This window comes from Tachysurus vachellii, chromosome 14 (genome assembly GCF_030014155.1).
Source record: "Tachysurus vachellii isolate PV-2020 chromosome 14, HZAU_Pvac_v1, whole genome shotgun sequence".
NCBI classification, from domain to species: Eukaryota; Metazoa; Chordata; class Actinopteri; order Siluriformes; family Bagridae; genus Tachysurus; species Tachysurus vachellii.
In genome coordinates this window covers 19,075,952-19,084,337 of record NC_083473.1, presented here as the reverse complement: position 1 = coordinate 19,084,337, position 8,386 = coordinate 19,075,952, and the positions used below count along the sequence as shown (strand labels likewise).

Below are 8,386 nucleotides of genomic sequence, written 5' to 3'. Positions count from 1 at the left end.
TTTCTATGCAAGATTATTATGCAAATTTAATTTACTCAACAGACCAGACAAGACAACACAACACAGTATTTAAGAAAATACATATTTATTTAAGGGAACACATTTAGAATAAAGTGCAGGGATATTATTGTGCTGCAGAGGAGTTATAGCTACAGTAAAAGAGGCAGAAAAATATTAGATTCAAAGGTTTCCACTGTGCTTAGTTTAGTTTAGCACCACGGCTCTGGGGAAAGAGAAGTTGGCATATCTTTTTGGAAACGATGACTTGTGATGATGTAACAGATGAACTCATAATACAACTATAACATTTTCTTCCTGTTAAAGTCATGCATAAAGGTATTCCTATAATTCCTTGGTGAATTGTCTTGCTTCAGTAAATAACTTCTGTTGACATCTAACACCAGTCCATGCTGTATCTCTAGGGGACTTCCAGGGCTGTATCTCTAGGGGGCTCTCTGTCTAATATTATATCACTGGCCAGAGTTGTTTAGAAATTGATCTTCTAAGTTCATCTTCTACATTCTACACTAAATATATTCTTAAATGCACTTAAAAGAAAAATTAAACGAATTCTAAGCAATCAGAAACATATAGCCAATGTAACAAAAATATAAAATCATGCAGTATAGACTATATGGACATTGGGTTGGACAATGAAACTCATCTTTTGTGGTAGACTAAGCAGCAGATGGGATGCTCTGGAAAGAAATATTGATAATGAATTCACATGACTTGTTCTTTTTAGTCTGGGTATGTCTGTCAGTTTTCAAAGTTGGCTGCCTATCCCTTTTTTCCTATTTATGTGCCATCACTACGGTGACCTTGTGTTAATGAGGGTGTGAGCATAAGAGCTGCTCTTTCAGCACACCCCCCGGAGGCACCACCCAAATACAACTACCCCCACTACTCTCTCTCTCTCTCTCTCTCTCTCTCTCTCTCTCTCACACACACACACACACACACACACACACACACGCATACACACAAATACCATAAGCACAACCCTGTGGTTTCAAGAGACAGAGTTTGCGAGAGGAAGAGAGTGAATGTATAAGAGAGGCAGAACAACAAAGAGATAAAATCCAAACCAAAGTGAATGAAAAGAAAGGAGATAAACTGCTTCGATTGAGGAACTGTTGAACTATACCTCCATCTCAAAGTAAGTACAATGCAGAAGAGCTCAAAGTAGAAGGGAGGAGCATTGGGACAGGAATTGAGAGAGAGGCGAGACAGAAGAGATAGCAGATTCAGCACAGAGCCTGAAGGAAGCTGTGTGCTCTGAATACATCACTTTGAGACATCTATGAGCATGGAGGAGTCAGGTAGAGGCATTCAGAAGAGATTTGTGGTCAGATAGAATCTCTATGCTCAGGAGAGTGTACGAAGGCAGGTTTGACAATGTGTTGGTAGTCCAAGTGTGTTGGTTTCTCAGCCCTGCAGAACAAGTTTCTTAAGCCCAATGAGGAGAGCTAGACTTATTCTGAAGACAAATGATATGGCATGAGTAGGTGCTACTGTGATGAATATGTCTTTACTTTAAACACAAATGTAAGACTCTAACTTTTATCAGCCAGAGAACTAGTAGTGGGTTTCTATGTGAGATATCTTTCTCAATTATCACACAAACTTGTTAGCTGGGACGGAGTCTCACAAAGACACGCTGTTAAAAGTAAATGTACATTTCTAAGATATCAAATAGCATGTGTTTGCATTGTGACTCTGGGAAAACAATCTTTGTCCTGATTGGAATTTTTTGCATGTATTGAAGTGACATCCTTTTACTTGGGTGGTGCTTTACTATTTCTAAAACACACACACCCCTAAGCAGTTGCTTTAAATGTCATGTTTTTTTGTAGTCGATCCATTATCAGTAAAAGAGCAGAGCCTTGTTTGTTTCTTGTTTGAGAAAGATAGAGAAGAATATTTCATAGCGGTTTCAAAAAATATTTCAAAAAATATATATAGGAATTACATGTTCTAATTGAACTGTTTAGATGCTGTAGGTTTTATATAATGCAACCTACAGCATCTAAACAGTTCAATTAGAACATGTAATTCCTATATATATTTTTTGTGGGGAAATAATTTAGGTCTTCTTTGATTGGAAAGGCAATCACAGCATTATAAGTAGCTGCTTATATAAAAGAATCTAAAAGAAGTACACCGGGTGAAAAAGAAGGGCCTCAATGTGCTTGCTGTTGCTATAGTTATTCGCTATCCTACCACAGTCACTCCAGCCAAACCAAACTTTTTTCCCCATCCATCTGGACACAAAAGAAACTATTTGAACACCCACACTGAAATGAGACACCATCACCATATAGTGTGCGTGTAATATAACAGTGTTTAACTAGCAAATGTTAGACTGAGAATATTAGAAAGCATAGAAAGCCCAAGAGACAAAATTTGGGAGATTATTTGGGAAATATTTTTGATAGATTCCTCTAAAGATGCTTCCTAAATTAGGAAATAAAAAACTTCCACGTTTTCTGTCCAGTTCTGTGTTGTTATTTATTTTGCCCTGGTCTTGATTTCTCATTGGCGACACCAGTAAACCTTTGTATGGATCTGGGATACCAAGTATTACAGCACTTGGCATGTCCCCAAATAAGTGGAAAGAAAGTGGTTTAGTCTGTCCATAATAAAATTGACTGAATTTTATCTTTCCTTCTTATCCCCTCTACTTTGTTTCATGTACCCTTTTTTACAGACTTACAGACTGTTTTACAGGATTCGCTTCACGAAATAATGGTGGGAATTAAATGATCAGGCTAATGAATGATATAACCATTGAAGTGGACCAAGAACCGAGAAAACCTTACATAACAACAGTGATGATTGCAAATTTATCCTTGTCAGTGCATAGAAAACATTTGCAAGACCTATCCAGAGCTAATACATACACATTTGGATTTGAAATAATAAGATTTCAGCATTCATGTCATGATATTTACTTCTAGATGTGTTTAAAACCTTTTTGGGGACTGGGGGTGGTGGTGGTGAAGAAATCTTAAACCTTTAATTTTTACTCCTTGATGAAGTCCTTTTGAAGTGTGTTTTTAATCATTGTCTTGCTATATTATAAAGTTTCTCCAAAAAAAGATTGGATGCATTTTTCTGTAAATTGGAAGACTTTAAAAGTTTAAGAATTTATTCTGATGCTCTCCTCATCAGTGATCTCATCAGTAAAGATTAATGAGCCTGTTTCAGAAGTTCAAGCCATGACACTACCTCCACCTTGCATGAACTTAAAAATTTTGGATCATGAACAGATCCTTTCTTCCGTCACACTTGGCCTTGCCATCACTGGTAAATGTTTATCCTGGTTCCAAAGATTTTGTGAATCATCTCTGCACTACTTTGAGAATTCCAATCTGGCCTAGTGATTCTTACTGCTGATAAGTGGATTTGCATTTTGTGGTATGGCCTTTATATTTCTGATCTTGATGTCTTATTTGAACAGTGGATTATTATACCCTTCCTCCAGCTCTGTGGAGGTTGTTAGCCACTGTTGTTTTTCTTCACGGCTTTCACAATGTTTCTGCCTTTTCACAATGTTTCTGCTTCCAGTCCTTGGCATTTCCTTATGCCTGTGACCAGAAGATTGGACATGAAAGTGGTGTGCAAGAAAGCAGAAGCATGGGAAGCCGGCTGGATATTCTGTCCACCCTGCTCTCCAATATCTGTTCCCTGTACAATAAATTGGATTACGTCTGACCCCAGCAGACTATGCTGAGCTCTGTTTTCACAGAGACGTTGTTCAGCGACAGAGTTCTGGACACCATCATTCAACAAAACAGGCGGTTGCTTCATGCCAACAGAAATGCAGCTCTGTGTGGTAAGGCTCTTGCTGGCGGCTTATGTGTTTACATCAACATAGAATGGTCCAAGCACTCGGTGCAAGTTTCTAGTTATGGTTCATTGCTGGTGGAGTTTGTGACTGTTAGATGTAGACCATTATATTTACCACAGAAATTCACCACTGTTTTTATAGACTATGTATACATTCTCTGTAGCATTAATGCTAAGTTTTTAATGCTAATTAATTAGTGAACTGCAGAATGCTCTCTCTGACAGACTGTGTATTGTTGCGAGATTTCAACCATGCAGTCCATGAATGGCTACAAAGGTGCATGAGATTCTGAAGACCACAGACTCTGCCTTCAGAGCAGGTGACAAAGTGGCCCCAAGAACAACAAAGACAACACTGCCATTAGAGATTCAAAGCATGCACATGCCCAAAGCCACTTCCAAGTCAGCGGTGACACCTGGTCCATGTGGCAAGGTAACCAGCCCCTTTACAAACTACAGGTCAACTGCACTTCTATGATAGTGATGCCTCCCATCCACATGCACTGAATTTCTTCTACAGTTGGTTTGGTGCACAGAATGACATGGGGGTGAGAAAGATAATCCCTCCATCTATGTCCTTTCTGTTACCATGGCTCAACTTTATTAGGTAAGTAAATAGAATGCTGCTGGTCCACTAAACAATCCAAGCAGAGCAGGATTTGCAGACCAGCTGGCGGATGACTTCAATGACATTTTCAACATTTCCCCGGGGTAGCACTAACATGCGTCAAGACCACTACCATCTTCCCCTGTGGATGAAGAAATCTGCCTCAAAGACTATTGTCCTATCACACTCACACCCAATGTCATGATGTACTTTGAGAGGCTTGTCATGAGTCATGTTCAGACTCACCCTCACTAGACCACATGCCATTAGTGTATTGCCCCAAACCCTTAACAAATTATGCCATTTCCACTGCTTTCCATCTGGCCCTTCACCTGGTAAAAAGGACACATGCATACATAAGACATGAGAAAAGTGAGCCTCCAGAGCCTGAACACCTCCCTCTGCAAATGGATCCTAGTCTTTCTGATTGGGAAACAGTCTGAATAGGGAAGAGCATACCCAACACCACCACACTGTACTGTGGCCCCTCACTGCTCTTCACGACTGAGGAGCAATGCACAGCTAAAACCACACCATCCAGCTCGCCGATGACAGTGATGGGTCTCATCAGTAAGTAACGAGGTGTAACAGCTAACAGTTTGGTGTCCACATAACAACCTGTATTTGAATGTGAACAAAACAAAATAGATGGCTGTTAACTTTAGCAGATCACAGAGTCACCACTCAGAGTGAACATTGATGGATCTTCTGTGAAAATTGTCAAGAGCACCAAATTCCATGGTAGAGAATGTAACCTGTTTGGGAATACCTGGTCGACACCAGGTTCATTACCCAGAAAGTGTAGTAGTATAGGGTTGAAATAAATAATAATTGTTTCTTGATTTGAAAAACTTATAAAAACATTTCTTTCATCTAGAAGATGACTGAAAGTTTAGATTCAATTTGTTGAACATGTCAATTCAGAAAAAAAGGATTACATTTAAGATAATGAAAGGATAGTTGATGAACAGACAGGTAGAACATACAGTATGCATTTGCATCATTTGGCAGATATCACTTTGAAGGTAAATACACTGCTCAAAAAAATAAAGGGAACACTTAAACAACACAATGTAACTCCAAGTCAATCAGACTTCTTTGAAATCAAACTGCCCACTTAGGAAACAACACTGATTGACAATCAATTTCACATGCTGTTGTGCAAATGGAATAGACAACAGGTGGAAATTATAGGCAATTAGCAAGACACCCCCAATAAAGGAGTGGTTCTGCAGGTGGTGACCACAGACCACTTCTCAGTTCCTATGCTTTCTGGCTGAAGGTTTGGTCACTTTTGAATGCTGGCGGTGCTTTCACTCTAGTGGTAGCATGAGACGGAGTCTACAAACCACACAAGTGGCTCAGGTAGTGCAGCTCATCCAGGATGGCACATCAATGTGAGCTGTGGCAAGAAGGTTTGCTGTGTCTGTCAACGTAGTGTCCAGAGCATGGAGGCGCTACCAGGAGACAGGCCAGTACATCAGGAGACGAGGAGGAGGCCGTAGGAGGGCAACAACTCAGCAGCAGGACCGCTACCTACGCCTACCTACGTGCAAGGACGAACAGGAAGGAGCACTGCCAGAGCCCTGCAAAATTACCTCCAGCAGGCCACAAATGTGCATGTGTCTGCTCAAACGGTCAGAAACAGACTCCATGAGCGTGGTGTAAGGGCCCAACGTCCACAGGTGGGGGTTGTGCTTACAGCCCAACACCAGGCAGGACGTTTGGCATTTGCCAGAGAACACCAAGATTGGCAAAATTCACCACTGGTGCCCTGTGCTCTTCACAGATGAAAGCAGGTTCACACTGAGCACATGTGACAGATGTGACAGAGTCTGGAGACGCCGTGGAGAACGTTCTGCTGCCTGCAACATCCTCCAGCATGACCGGTTTGGCAGTGGGTCAGTAATGGTGGGCCAGAATTTCTTTGGAAGGCTGCACAGCCCTCCATGTGCTCGCCAGAGGTAGCCTGACTGCCATTAGGTACCCAGATGAGATCCTCAGACCCCTTGTGAGACCATATGCCGGTGCGGTTGGCCCTGGGTTCCTCCTAATGCAAGACAATGCTAGACCTCATGTGGCTGGAGTGTGTCAGCAGTTCCTGCAAGATGAAGGCATTGATGCTATGGACTGGCCCGCCCGTTCCCCAGACCTGAATCCAATTGAGCAAATCTGGGACAGGAGTTGGTGGATGCTTTAGTCCAGGACTGGGAGGAGATCCCTCAGGAGACCATCCGCCACCTCATCAGGAGCATGCCCAGGTGTTGTAGGGAGGTCATACAGGAACGTGGAGGCCACACACAACTGAGCCTCATTTTGACTTGTTTTAAGGACATTACATCAAAGTTGGATCAGCCTGTAGTGTGTTTTTCCACTTCAATTTTGAGTGTGGCTCCAAATCCAGACCTCCATAGGTTAATAAATTTGATTTTCATTGATAATTTTTGTGTGATTTTGTTGTCAGCACATTCAACTTTGTAAAGAACAAAGTATTTAATAAGACTATTTCATTCATTTATATCTAGGATGTGTTGCTTAAGTGTTCCCTTTATTTTTTTGAGCAGTCTATAATCCTTACACCTGTGTGACAGTACAGAGAAAATTTTTGATGCCTGACTTTCTTCTGTCTTGAAGGATGCTGGGTCAAGTTCAGCTGTTTTAGAGGCTTGAAGGGAATGTGCTGTAGAACAAGCTTTCATAAATACAGATTGGTGCTGATCCAGTTTGGCTTTGGATGCAAGCATTAGTGTTTTAAATCCAATTGAAACATTTTAGAAAGGATGATGTGCAGTGAGCAAGTGGTGGAATTGATGGACAAATGAATTTACAGGATTCTGTTGTAGATTGAGGAGAAAGCATGTTCAGGAGATTTGGTAACACTTAATCAGTTGAAAAAAGAGGGTGCAAGAAAAGGGGGGTGCAAAAAAGAGGGTGCAAGTTGAGAAAATGTTATGGAGATTACAACAATCACCTACAATTAAACCATCTGCCTAATATGGTGTAGGTTCTGCTTGTACTGCCAAACAACTTGCCTAACCTGTTTAGGCACGGACTTATTAAGACTGCTGAAGGAGTGTTGTGGTATCTGCCACCAAGCCAGATCTGTTAAGTCCTGTAAATTGAATGGCGGGGCTTCCATGGATTGAAATTATTTGTCCAGGACATCCCAAAAATTCTCGGTTGGATTGAGAGCTGGAGAATTAGCAGGCCAAGTCGACACTATTAACTCTGGCATGTTTCTGAAATCATTCCTGATGTCAGCGGTACGGGCATAAAAACAGACCCAAATGCAGGATAGCGTAAAAGTAAACAGATTGAATAATTAAAACACAAAAACAGGACCACATACTAGACACAATACGACAACAGGCGTGACAAATAACGACAAGTGCGGCATGGCTAAATACACATGACAATTAGACATAAGGAACATGTGTGCAGGGGAGGGGAGGAAGAGACAGGGGTGGGGCAGACACGTGAACACAGAACATAAACAAATGCACATGGCCAAAGTCTGGGCTGGATCCTGACAGTAACCCCCCTGAGGCACGGCTCCCGACATGCCAATCCCGTATCAAACCATATCCGAGGGGACCACAATCCTGGCAAGATCCAGGAGGGGGAGCGAGGCACACGGCGAGGCCGAAGGGGAGAGCAAGACACACGGCAAGGCAGGAGGGGGGAGCAAGGCACATGGTGAGGCAGGTGGGGGGAGCAAGGCACACAGCGAGGCAGGTGGGGGGAGTAAAGCACACGGCAGTGCAGCCAGAGAGAGCCGTGCGATGTCCACAGCAGAGCAGAAGGGCCGAGCGATGTCCACAGCCAAGCCGAAGGGCCAAGCTATGTCCACAGCCAAGCAGAAGGGCCGAGCAACGTCCACAGCCAAGAAGAAGGGCAGAGCTATGTCCACAGATGAGCAGAAGGGCC

The 8,386-nt window shown here is 42.3% G+C and overlaps 1 protein-coding gene across 1 annotated transcript in view; it reads left to right on the top strand.

Moving 5' to 3' along the window:
* The first annotated feature begins 948 nt into the window (after nt 1–948).
* ptn (pleiotrophin) overlaps nt 949–8,386 on the top strand; it is a 47,068-nt gene continuing 39,630 nt past the window's right edge. Inside the window, exon 1 of the mRNA XM_060887004.1 lies at nt 949–1,159. The gene's annotated coding sequence lies outside the window, so the exon portion shown is untranslated. The remainder of the gene's footprint in view (nt 1,160–8,386) is intronic.